This window comes from Thalassophryne amazonica, chromosome 3 (assembly GCF_902500255.1).
Source record: "Thalassophryne amazonica chromosome 3, fThaAma1.1, whole genome shotgun sequence".
In the NCBI taxonomy this organism is placed as follows: Eukaryota; Metazoa; Chordata; class Actinopteri; order Batrachoidiformes; family Batrachoididae; genus Thalassophryne; species Thalassophryne amazonica.
The window spans coordinates 52,696,531-52,709,944 of NC_047105.1; the positions used below are offsets into that span (position 1 = coordinate 52,696,531).

General features: G+C 44.4%; 1 protein-coding gene across 2 annotated transcripts in view; it reads left to right on the top strand.

Annotated features, from left to right (window-relative positions):
* LOC117506718 (ras association domain-containing protein 1-like) overlaps positions 1–13,414 on the top strand; it is a 66,984-nt gene that overhangs the window by 36,809 nt on the left and 16,761 nt on the right. The window contains exon 1 of one of the 2 annotated variants that reach the window (XM_034166286.1): positions 4,337–4,568. The exons of the other annotated variant lie outside the window; for it this stretch is intronic. The gene's annotated coding sequence lies outside the window, so the exon portion shown is untranslated. Of the gene's footprint in view, positions 1–4,336; positions 4,569–13,414 lie in introns of those variants that run through there. 2 annotated transcript variants of the gene reach the window in all.

A 13,414-nucleotide genomic window follows, 5' to 3' on the forward strand; every position in this document is an offset into this window, starting at 1 on the left:
AAACAGATAAAACTGAAGTTATTGTACTTGGCCCCACAAATCTTAGAAACATGGTGTCTAACCAGATCCTTACTCTGGATGGCATTACCCTGACCTCTGGTAATACTGTGAGAAATCTTGGAGTCATTTTTGATCAGGATATGTCATTCAATGCGCATATTAAACAAATATGTAGGACTGCTTTTTTGCATTTGCGCAGTATCTCTAAAATGAGAAAGCTCTTGTCTCAGAGTGATGCTGAAAAACTAATTCATGCATTTATTTCCTCTAGGCTGGACTATTGTAATTCATTATTATCAGGTTGTCCTAAAAGTTCCCTGAAAAGCCTTCAGTTAATTCAAAATGCTGCAGCTAGAGTACTGACGGGGACTAGAAGGAGAGAGCATATCTCACCCATATTGGCCTCTCTTCATTGGCTTCCTGTTAATTCTAGAATAGAATTTAATATTCTTCTTCTTACTTATAAGGTTTTGAATAATCAGGTCCCATCTTATCTTAGAGACCTCATAGTATCATATCACCCCAATAGAGCGCTTCGCTCTCAGACTGCAGGATTACTTGTAGTTCCTAGGGTTTGTAAGAGTAGAATGGGAGGCAGAGCCTTCAGCTTTCAGGCTCCTCTCCTCTGGAACCAGCTCCCAATTCGGATCAGGGAGACAGACACCCTCTCTACTTTTAAGATTAGGCTTAAAACTTTCCTTTTTGCTAAAGATTATAGTTAGGGCTGGATCAGGTGACCCTGAACCATCCCTTAGTTATGCTGCTATAGACTTAGACTGCTGGGGGGTTCCCATGATGCACTGAGTGTTTCTTTCTCTTTTTGCTCTGTATGCACCACTCTGCATTTAATCATTAGTGACTGATCTCTGCTCTCTTCCACAGCATGTCTTTTTCCTGGTTGTCTCCCTCAGCCCCAACCAGTCCCAGCAGGAGACTGCCCCTCCCTGAGCCTGGTTCTGCTGGAGGTTTCTTCCTGTTAAAAGGGAGTTTTTCCTTCCCACTGTCACCAAGTGCTTGCTCACTGGGGATCGTTTTGACCGTTGGGGTTTTTCCGTAATTATTGTATGGCTTTGCCTTACAATATAAAGCGCCTTGGGGCAACTGTTTGTTGTGATTTGGCGCTGTATAAATAAAATTGATTTGATTTGATTTGATATATATATATATATATGTGTGTGTGTGTGTGTGTGTGTGTGTGTGTGTATATATATATATATATATATATGTATGTATATATATTATAAGGCACAACTGAGTGGACACCATTCGATAAATTCAGCTGCTTTTTGCTGAAAATTTTAACGGCTGATGAGAGATTTTGGAGTTTTACTGTCGCCGTAAGGACGGCCCACAGCGCCTGACGGCGATCTGCGCTCCGAGGCGTCGTCGTCTCACTGTTTCAAGCTGAAAACGTCCTGATTTCAGGCTCTGTGGACCCAAGATGTCGTGAGATAACAGAGAACTTTCAGAAGAATTCGGGATCAGGAGTTTATCCAGACATTCCACTGTTAAAGGAGATTTTGTAATGAAAGAACGTGCGGGCAGATTCGCATGTCGGGCCGGACCCGACTGCGGGGGGTCGCCACGGGAAAAACGCCTCCGTGTTGGAAACCTTAACGGACAAGTTGGAACATGCCCAAGCAAACAATTTCTCAGATACTCACTTGTTGAAAGCCATCAAAAGCCGCCTGAATTTTACAAATGGTTTTCAACACGGAGGTGTTTTTCATGTCGTGGCGCAGACGGATTTGCCACGTCGTCACGGATCCGACTCGGCAAATTCGTCCGCACGTTCTTTCATTACAAAATCTCCTTTAAGAGTGGAATGTCCGGGTAAACTCCTGATCCCGGCTTCTTCTGAAACTTCTCTGTTCTCTCATGACGTCCTGGGTGAACAGAGCTTTAAATTAGGATGTTTTCAGCTTGAAACAGCCAGACGGATGCCACCTCCGACCGTGCCGCGCCGATCCGCTTTGTGGGCTGTGCTTAAAGCGAAAGAAACTCCACAATCTCTCATCAGCCGTTAAACTTTACACCGAAAACCAGCTGAATTTCTCGAATAGTGTCCACACGGATATCCCTCACCGGTCCTGAAAAAATTTGATAAAGCAACGCTCACTGTCTCCCTGCAGCTTCTCAGACAAAGAGATTCCGATGGGAGGGGGAGTCCACACCTCACTCAAAGCCTGCCCACAGGCGAATGACGTCACCGACAGGCATGACAAAACTCACGCATGCGCACGAGGGTTCAAGCTTGTCTGACGTAAAAACATATGAATCAAATCCATTTATTTTTTGAAAAAAATAAAAAGGACCGCTTTTTTTTATCACAGACCTCGTATATACACGAAGTCTGTTAGAAAAGTATCCGACCTTTTTATTTTTTTCAAAAACCATATGGATTTGAATCACGTGTGATTGCATCAGCCAAGCTTGAACCTTCGTGCGCATGCGTGAGTGTTTTCACGCCTGTCGTTGCGTCATTCGCCTGTGAGCAGGCTTTGAGTGAGGTGTGGTCCACCCCTCTCGTCTATTTTTTATTGCAAATAAATGTCTGAACGATTTGGAGCTTTGCTGCATCAATTTTTTTCCAGAAACTGTGAGAGACCTCCAGGTGGACACCGTTCGGAAAATTAATATGGCTTTCAGGGACGATTTTATGGGGATTACACAGATTAAGGAGTGATCCAGACGGTTTAAAGACCGCCCACAACTGCTGAGAGTGCGGCGCGCTCCCAGCCCCCATCGACAGGCTGAAACCCCGCTAGAACAACCAGATCATTTCCAACGTGAAGGCTTTGTTGATCCGGGACCTAGTCTGACTTTCACAAAAAGGCTGAAGTCGTGGACATCAGCACTTTTTCGGTACATTCCACCATTACAGGAGTTTTTTTCATGGAAAGAAAAGCGGAGGGACGCGCCACGGAGCCGTTCATTACGCGGGACAAAACCACCTCGGTGTTGGTCTCACAGGACGGCTTAAAGGTGGATTTCAGATGGATTCCGGTTGCTTTTCAGTCGTGTGATTATCCGATTGTGATTGTGCATGAGCTAGACATGCCCCAACATGTCCTGGAAGGCTTCATCACGGCGTTGCTTTGCGCCATGCAGCTCCACAGCGACGCACGGAACTCCTCCGCACGTCTGCCTCAATGTGCCGAAAAATGCTGATGTCCACTCTTTTCACAATTCCTGTGCTAGTCAGACGACACACCGGATCAAGACAGCGTCCAGTTTAGAAATGAACGTCACATTCCACTGTTACAGGAGTTTTTGTCATGGAAAGAAGAGCGGCATGGCGCAAAGCAACGTCGTGATGAAGCCTTCCAGGACATGTTGGGGCATGTCTAGCTCATGCACAATCACAATCGGATAATCACACGACTGAAAAGCAACCGGAATCCATCTGAAATCCACCTTTAAGCCGTCCTGTGAGACCAACACCGAGGTGGTTTTGTCCCGCGTAATGAACGGCTCCGTGGCGCGTCCCTCCGCTTTTCTTTCCATGAAAAAAACTCCTGCAACGGTGGAATGTACCGAAAAAAGTGCTGATGTCCACATCTTCAGCCTTTTTGTGAAAGTCAGACGAGGTCCAGGATCAACAAAGCATTCACATTGGAAATGATCTGGTTGTTCCAGCGGGGTGTCAGCCTGTCGATGGGGGCTGGGAGCCCGCTCTCAGCAGTTGTGGGCGGTCTTTAAACCGTCTGGATCACTCCTTAATCTGAGTAATCCCCATAAAATCGTCCCTGAAGCCATATTAATTTTCCGAACGGTGTCCACCTGGAGGTCTCTCACAGTTTCTGGAAAGAAATTGATGCAGCAAAGCTCCAAATCGTTCAGACATTTATTCGCAATAAAAAATAGACGAGAGGGGTGGACCACACCTCACTCAAAGCCTGCTCACAGGCGAATGACGCAACCAACAGGCGTGAAAAAACTCACGCATACGCACGAAGGTTCAAGCTTGGCTGATGCAATCACACGTGAGGTCGGATACTTATATATATATATATATATATATATATATATATATATATATATATATATATATATATATATAGTATAAAAAAGATTAGGACTCAAAACGTACCCCTGTGGAGGTTTTATAGTTAATGTTCATACAGTTGACAAGATATTTAATCGTTTAAGTGCTACACCTCTTATACGAGGTACAGTACAGTAAGTTGTACAGTAAGTCTGTTTATAGACTTTTGCTTAAATTTATTTATTGCAAATGGGTGAAAGAGAATGTGAATTACAGGGGAATGTACAGATCCTGCAGTGACGATGAGCGTACCAGTGGGGGACATCACTCTTTTAAAATTACACTCACATATATTTAACATTGACAAAGTTCTAAACGGTATTATGCAGCGTCTTTATGAATGCTCTGTTCTCCAGAGTCTGATTATTACCTTTAATATTTCTGAACTTTTCCAGATTGTAGGTTCACCTGCCATTATCGCTGTCGGGCCCTAATCCGGCTGAACTGCAGTTGGGACCGAGGCTCAGTGACCGATCACACATGTGTTGTGGAACACACAATAGAAACAGACACAAATGTGGTAAGGTTCAGAATATCAGATGTATTTTTCACCTGAAGTAGCATTCAGTGACACATTTGTTTTATGATGCTATCTAAAAATATGAAATTGTTCCGCTGCTGAACCACTAAAACATCACAAAAAGCAGCAATCAATGAGGAAACTGGTAATTTACACAGGCCTCTGTTTTATATGCAGCATTGTGTGATATGTACTCCATTTTGTGGTTAATCTGCTGGATTGATAAACGGAACAAATCACACATTTTATTGTCAAAAACAGGAACCATTTTCCATTCCAGTAAATATGTTGGCTTTTATCCAGGTTCTGCTATTCTGATAACAAAGTGTCAGCTCCACCTGACAGAAGGTAAATTTGCTTTTTGGGCTGTTCTGCAAACCATGTGCATTACATCACGTGTGTGATTAGTACATACTGTAGCAATGCTGATGGGAAGTAAAGAGTGTGAAGAAGTGTCCTCTTTGAGCAACAAAAAGAGTTACACAAAGCAGTACCTTTTGCAAGTTTATCAGTCTCTGTCTTGTGCAAAGAAAGTGTATTCAAAGAGTTTGTGATTGATGGTCAAATACACATGTATATTTACCCACACCTGGCAGTCCTGATTTGTTCAGGTGTGCCTTTGTGGAATGGGCTTTAGTTTTGTTTGTGAACTAAGATTTTTGAATTGCAAAAAAGCTATATATTTAGATACACTATTGTAATAGATTTACAACTTTTGAGAGTGATGAAGTTGTGTGATATGCAACCCTAAGTATGTGCAATGAAATAATGGGAAATATATATTTCTCTTATATTATAATGGTCTTTTTCCTTTGTAGTGAGGTAGCATTTAGTTGTTCTTTATAATGTGCATCCCAATATTTAGGTTTTAAAAAATAAAGAAAATATATATTGTACACTAATGCTGCATTCGCATGTTGACTGTAGAAAACTTGTCATGCCAGTTGTTTAATTTCAATTTCAGTTTATTAATTTATATAGCGCCAACTCACGACAAAGTCACACCAAGGCGCGTCACACAATTCATAACAACACAAATTAATTTAAAATCAAAATTCAAAGCAAGAAAAGCACAATAAAAAGATCTGGAGGAAGCAACGCACATTCATATTATCTAAATATTCACCCATGGCTTTGAAAATAACTGTCTCAGCTTTGTTGGTAAACAACAAAAACAAGCCCTGCATCAGAGAGAACATAGAGAGGTCCGACTCCCACAAAATTAAGTAATCTGGACGTCATTTTGATTATGTGTAACTGGGGAAGCTTATCTGCTGCAGTGGAGTGACGTTTGTAAACAAAACTTCTCTTGAGTGTACTACAAGCTACTGTAATGCATGATTTGACTTTAGAACACAAGGAACTACTATTAAAAACGTTTATTTAAACAACTGTTATGATTGTGGAGTGTATAGAGTGGAAAATAAGGCACTGTAAGTATATTATAACCTAGGCAGCCTGATCTCAACACAATGATCTTACTTGATGATGAATAGATCAGCGGAACATAGCCTACCAGGTATAATTACCTGAGACTTCACATGTCACATGGTGACATATATACCTAACTATACAGTCTGTGGCCCTGGCAAACCTAGCTGAGTCAGTGTTGGTGCATTTTAAAGGGATAGGCCTGAATAGGGCCAAATAGGCCTATTGATAGAACAAGAAAGCCTATTGGCCTAAGAATTGCCATTTGATATAGCGTTCATTAAAGGTTTTATTCTGATCACACAAACGTGCTGACAGCTGCAACAGCTTAATGCTAACTTTAACATTGAAAATGCAATAGGCATGCTAACATGTTAGCATCTGTCCCTTTTTTTTTATACTTATTTTTTATTGGAGTTTTTGCAGTAACAAAACAAACAAACATGTGGGTCACTGTTTACATTTAGTTTACATTTTGTGTGTATTCTAACCATTTTTTCAAGCATTTTAAAAAGACATGTCCTTGAAGTCTAAGGGAAAAGGTCAGTTTCTCCATAATGTAGATTTCTTCGATGATGTCCAGCCAGTGATTAAGACTTGGAGGGTCGGGTTTAGTCCAGTTCCTTGTGATAGCTTTTTTCGATGCAACTGACAAAACTTTAAAAAGGTACATGTCCTCTTTCTGAAAAGCCTCTTCTGTTAGAAGGCCAAGGAGATAGATTTGGGGATCCCTGGGAATTGCATATGACAAAATAGTTTGTGTTATTTCAAATACATTGTCCCAGAAAGGTTTTAATTTTGTATACATCCAAAAAATGTGAGAGTGATTGGCATTCGAGTGACCACATTGTCTCCAACACGGCTGAACAAACCCTTGTATTTTAGCTGTAATTTGAGGAGTAATGAAGAATCGCATGAGGCACTTCCACCCAAATTCCCTCCACCTTTTGGAGCTTGTTGTGGTTTGTTGTGTATTGCACATCTTCAGCCAATCACCCTCTAACAGGACAATGCTGAGTTCTTCTTCCCATTTAGATTTTATATAAAATGTGTTATTACCTTTTTGGTTTTGCAGCCCTTTATAAAGTTTGGATACTGTTTTACCGGGTAAAAGTTTATAAGCGTCTGTGAATACTTTCAAAAAGACATTATTTGTGCTGGGATCATCAGATTTAATTTCAACATTATAAAAATGACTAACCTGCAGATATCTGAATAAGTCTGAATTATCCAAATGAAATTCTACTTTCAATTTTCCGAAAGATTTAAAAGTATTTCCCTCAATAAATGTACACAGAGCTGATAAACCTTTTTCTTTCCAAGTTGAGAATGTGGAGTCCAACTTGCCTGGTTGAAACCGTGAAAAGAAGGAGGGCCAGACCAAAATGCCGACTATCTTCGACAAATTATATTTTCTGATTATTCAATGCCATATAAATAAAGTGTTCTTTACAATACAGTTTTTGCTATTTGGCTTGTTCATACTGTCTCCCAATAATGCCATTGGTGGTATAGGCTCTAAATCTATCTTAATTTGTTTCCATCCTGTTTCAAATTCAGGAGAACACCAACATGCTATATTTCTTAATTGGGCTGCAAAATAATATTCTTTCAGATTAGGAACAGCTAAGCCACCACTTTCTTTACATATTTGGAGTGTTTTAAGTTTAACCCTTGGTCTGGCACCTGCCTATGTAAAACGTGAAATTAATTTGTTCCAAGTATTAAAATGTGAGTCTGGGATTATAATGGGCAGTGCCATAAAAAAATATAAAAATCTTGGTAAAATATTAAACTTCACTATCTCAATTCTTGAACCAAAATCCAATGTAAGTGATGACCATCGACTAATGTCCTTCTATATGGAGTCAATTATTTTATTAAAATTTAAGTAAAAGAGATTATCAAATTCCTGTGTGATGAACACACCTAAATATTTTAACTGTTTTGTGTCCCATTTTAGTTTGTATTGTTGTCTTATTAAATTACTTGGTTGATAATCGATGGTCAAGACTTGGGTCTTAGTAATATTTAAGTGATAACCTGACAAACGTCCAAACTCTTTTAAAATTGACATACGTTTTGGAATTGATTCATTAGGATTCTGTAGGTAAGTGATAATATCATCAGCAAACAGGGTTATTACATGTTTAGTGTTGGCTATTGTGATACCTTGAATTTCATCATTTTGTTGTATTTCCTGAGCCAGAGGCTCAATAAATAAAGCAAAGAGGGAGGGGCTGAGCCCACAACCCTGACGATTTCCCCTATACAATTGAAAACTAGATGTCAGATGGCCATTAATTTTGATTCTAGCTACTGGATTGTTATAAAGCGTCTGGATACAAGTGATAAATTTACTGTTAAATCCAAGTCGTTCCAGTACTTTGTATAAAAATGGCCAGCTGACCCGATCGAAGGCCTTCTCCGCGTCTAGGCTTACTAAGGCCATGTTCAGTTTCTGTTTCTTTGCTTCCTCAATAATATGCAGCGTTCGTCTTATGCTATCATGTGTTTGTCGGCCTTTTATGAATCCTGTCTGGTCTTCGTGTATCACCTCCAGTAAATAGTTCTCTAGTCTTTTGGACATAATATGGGTAAACAATTTGTAGTCTATATTCAAAATTGAGATGGGGCAGTATGATTCGCAATATTCTTTGTTTTTGCCTTCTTTGGGTATGACAGATATGATTGCCTCTCTCGAGGATGGGGGTATTTCAGCTCTGTCTAATGTCCAATTAAATTATTTTAGCAATAAAGGTGCAAGGTCTTGTTTAAATAATTTATACCACTCATTAGGGTATCCATCATTGCCAGGCATTTTAGAGTTTTTAAGATGACCAATTGCAATATCTAATTCTTTTCTAGTAATGGGGGCAGTTAGGACTTCATTTTGCGTTATTCCTAGTGAAGACAAATCTAGTTGAGATAAGTAATTAGTGATATCACTGTCCATCACTGGAGGGGGGCTTGAGTACAATTTTTCATAATATTTTTCAAAGATAGTATGGATTTGCTTTATGTCATGAGTCAATTTACCTGAGGAGGGGTCCCTGATTGCGAGGACTGCATGTTTTTGTTCTTGTGTCCGAAGACGTCTCGCTAATATTTTTGTTGCTTTGGGGCCTGATTCATAGTAGGTTTGTTTACAGAATCTTAACCGTTTTTCTATTTCTTCCTGGACTAAATCATTTATTTGGTGTTTAGTGTGTTTTATTTTATCTAACAATTTTTTGTCACTATTGTGTATTAATTCGAGTTCGAGATTTCTTAATTTTTTTTCCAAATTGTCGTATGTTTCACTTCTCACTGTTGGGAAAGTGTAGTGACACGGACCCACAACAGGGGGCGCAAATGAACGGTCAATAGATGAGCCAAAAGGTAACAATTTAATGTTAACAATCTCAGAATATCATTACAGTCAATCCACACAGGTGACGTGTGGGCAGGCTCGAGGATAGAAGACGTCTGTCCTGAGAAGAGCCGGAACCACACGATTTCCGCCGCCCCAGAACCTGGTGAATACTGGAGCCGCCAAGTCCCGAATTCCCAGGTGATCACCGTCCCCGACTGTCGGATCTGGTACTGCTGGCGAAGAACAAAGACAGTCAAGTGTGGGTGTGTGTACACCCAGTAACAACAACGGTGGGAATGCCACCTCCACCTCTCACTCAATATGGTGCAGAGTACCGCAGTGATTCCTCAGGGGAAAAGAGTGCCGTCCTGCACTCACTCAGCCTCCACAGAAAAAGGAACCGGTACTCCTGCAAACACTCACAATATACAGATATATTGCAAAAAACACAAACGGCTGAGGATATTACCTCCAATGAAGTATGATATCTCGGCAACGAGGTGGAGATGACGTCTGGTCTTTATGGAGTGAGATGATGTTGAGTAGATGGGTGACAGCTGTCAAAAGGTAATGAGTGACAGCTGTCACCCCCGGCTGTGTCCATGGCGGCAGCGCCCTCTCGTGCCTGAAGCCCGCACTTCAGGCAGGGCGCCCACTGGTGGTGGGCCAGCAGTACCTCCTCTTCCGGTGGCCCACACACAACAGGACCCCCCCCTCAACGGGCGCCTCCTGGCGCCCGACCCAGCTTGTTGGGGTGTCGACGGTAGAAGTCGGCCAGGAGGGCCGGATCCAGGATGAAGCTCCTCTTCACCCAGGAGCGTTCTTCGGGTCCATACCCCTCCCAGTCCACCAAGTACTGGAACCCCCGGCCCATCCGACGGACGTCCAGGAGCCGGCGCACCGTCCAAGCCGGCTCCCCGTCGATGATCCGAGCAGGAGGCGGCGCCAGTCTGGGAGCACAGAGGGGTGAGGTGTGGTGAGGTTTGATACGTGACACGTGGAAAACCGGATGGATCCGCAGTGAAGCCGGAGTTGGAGCTTCACTGCGGCAGGACTGAGGACTTTGAGGATCTTGAAGGGGCCAATGTATCTGTCCTGAAGTTTCGGGGAGTCCACCTGAAGGGGGATGTCCTTCGTGGAAAGCCACACCTCCTGCCCGGGCTGGTAAGCAGGGGCCGGGGATCGCCGGCGGTCTGCATGGGTCTTCGCCCTCGTCCGGGCCTTCAACAAGGCAGAACGGGCGGAGCGCCACACCCGACGCTGGGCTCGACAATAGCACTGGTCCGATGGCCCGGCGGCCTTTTTTACATGTTCCGGGCCACCACGGGCCAGTGAAGTTCATATTTCACTGGTCCGTATGGGCCAGTAAGAATTAAAATCGCTTTGGGCAGATTTATTAGTCTAATGCCGCGTTCACACCGGGCGCGATCAGATGCTACAAATTCGCGGGGGTCGCGTGGCAACGGACGCGCCTCCTTCACCCGGTGTGTCGCTCTGCTTTTGTGGCGCAAATTTCACTTCAACATCGACGCGTCATTTTCGCTTAAGCAAGATCGAGCGCAGTGAATATTATGAATTTCTTGAAACCTCCTGCCCCTGGGCAGAAACCAGGAAAGCAAAGGAAAGAACAGCTATCACCCTCAAAACAAACACAGAAGAGGAAGGCTGCTGATGCTGAATATGAGAAGAAAAGGGTGAGGAAAACGTGGCAAACTTCCTGGAAGAAAAGACGGCCATAGCTGGAGCGTGATGAGGAGAGTGAGGTTGTCTTCTGTGGAACTTGTAGGGCCATGCCAGAATATGCTAACAAGTAAGTATAAATATACCATGTCCTGGTAGACAATGTGGTATGATTTCATACGCCAGTTTAAAGGTCTAATCAGTATGCCCTTGTGGAAACCCCACGGTGACAACATTAGCAAGGGAACTTGGTTTATGAAATTTAACATATTAATTTTGTAAATGATCAAGAAATAAATTTATTTTTGTATTAATGTCTGAGTGTTGAAAAAAATCCTATCAGTTACCTACCGACATTTTTTTCAAAGTTTACTCACTTTAAGGTTTTTATCATGTAGTATAAGAATTTTGTGTTTGTTTTCAAGTGTTTTTACATTAAGGAAACCCAATTCTAATGTCTGAGTGTTGATTTAAAAAATTCTTATCAGTTACCCCCCGGTTCGGCACAGGCGTGAAAGTATGGGCCAGTGATATTTTCATCCGGGCCAGTAACTTTCAGATTCTACTGGCCCTGTGGGCCAGTGCATAAATTGCCTTATTGTCAAGCCCTGCGACGGCACTTCCGCAGGTGGGCCTGGACCGAGGGCACACCGACCTCTCCCTCCACCACGGGAAACAACGGGGGCTGATACCCCAAGCACACCTCAAATGGGGAGAGGCCGGTGGCAGAAGACACCTGGCTGTTATGCGCATACTCGATCCAGGCCAGATGGTTACTCCAGGCCGTCGGGTGCGCGGATGTGACGCAGCGGAGGGTCTGTTCCAGTTCCTGGTTGGCCCGCTCTGCCTGTCCGTTCGTCTGTGGATGGTACCCGGACGAGAGGCTCACGGTGGCCCCCAGTTCCCTGCAGAAGCTCCTCCAGATGTGTGAGGAGAACTGGGGACCACGATCTGAGACGATGTCGGAGGGTATCCCATGCAGACGGACAACGTGGTGGACCAGGAGGTCTGCTGTCTCCTGGGCTGTTGGGAGCTTCGGGAGGGCCACGAAGTGGGCCGCCTTGGAGAAACGGTCCACTATCGTGAAGATGGTGGTGTTGCCCTGGGACGGCGGGAGGCCCGTGACGAAATCCAGGCCGATGTGGGACCAGGGGCGATGAGGCACCGGCAGCGGCTGGAGGAGTCCTTGGGCCTTCTTATGTACTGCCTTGCCCCTGGCACAGGTGGTGCAGGCCTGGATATATTCCCGGACGTCGGCCTCCATAGACGCCCACCAGAAGCGCTGCCAGACAACTGCCACGGTCCTTCGCACCCCTGGATGACAGGAGAGCTTGGAACCATGACACAAGTCCAAGACTGCAGCTCTGGCCTCTGGTGGGACGTACAGACGTTTTTTTTGGAACGGTTCCGGGGTCCGGGCTCTGTGCCAGGGCCTCCCGGACGGTCTTCTCCACGTCCCAGGTGAGGGTGGCCACGATAGTGGACTCCGGAATGATGGGCACCGGTGGATCTGACAGCACCGTTTTGACTTCGTCTTCGTGTACCCGGGACAAGGCATCCGATCTCTGGTTCTTGGTCCTGGGGCGATAGGTGATCTGGAAGTCAAAGCGTCCGAAGAACAGTGACCAGCGGGCTTGCCTGGGGTTCAGCCGCTTGGCGGTCCTGATATACTCCAGGTTCCGATGGTCAGTGAAAACCGTGAATGGCACAGACACTCCCTCCAGCAGGTGTCTCCACTCCTCAAGAGCCTCTTTCACCGCAAGGAGTTCTCGATTGCCGACGTCATAGTTCCGTTCAGCCGGGATCAACCTGCGTGAAAAGTAGGCACACGGGTGAAGAACCTTATCGGTCTCTCCGCTCTGGGATAGCACGACTCCTATCCCTGAGTCAGAGGCGTCCACTTCAACCACGAACTGGCGGCTAGGGTCGGGCTGCACCAAAACTGGCGCAGTAGAGAACCGTCGTTTCAACTCCTTGAACGCGGCTTTGCACCGATCCGACCAGGTGAAGGGGACTTTTGGAGAGGTCAGGGCTGTCAGGGGGCTAACTACCTGACTGTAGCCCTTAATGAACCTCCTATAGAAATTAGCAAAGCCGAGGAACTGTTGCAGCTTCCTACGGCTTGTTGGTTGGGGCCAATCTCTCACCGCCGCAACCTTGGCCGGATCAGGGGCGACGGAGTTAGAGGAGATGATAAACCCCAGGAAGGACAAAGACGTGCGGTGAAACTTGCACTTCTCGCCCTTCACAAACAGTCGGTTCTCTAATAACCGCTGCAAGACCTGATGTACATGCTGGACATGGGTCTCAGGATCCGGAGAAAAGATGAGAATATCGTCCAGATATACGAAGACGAATCGGTGCAGGAAGTCCCGCAAGA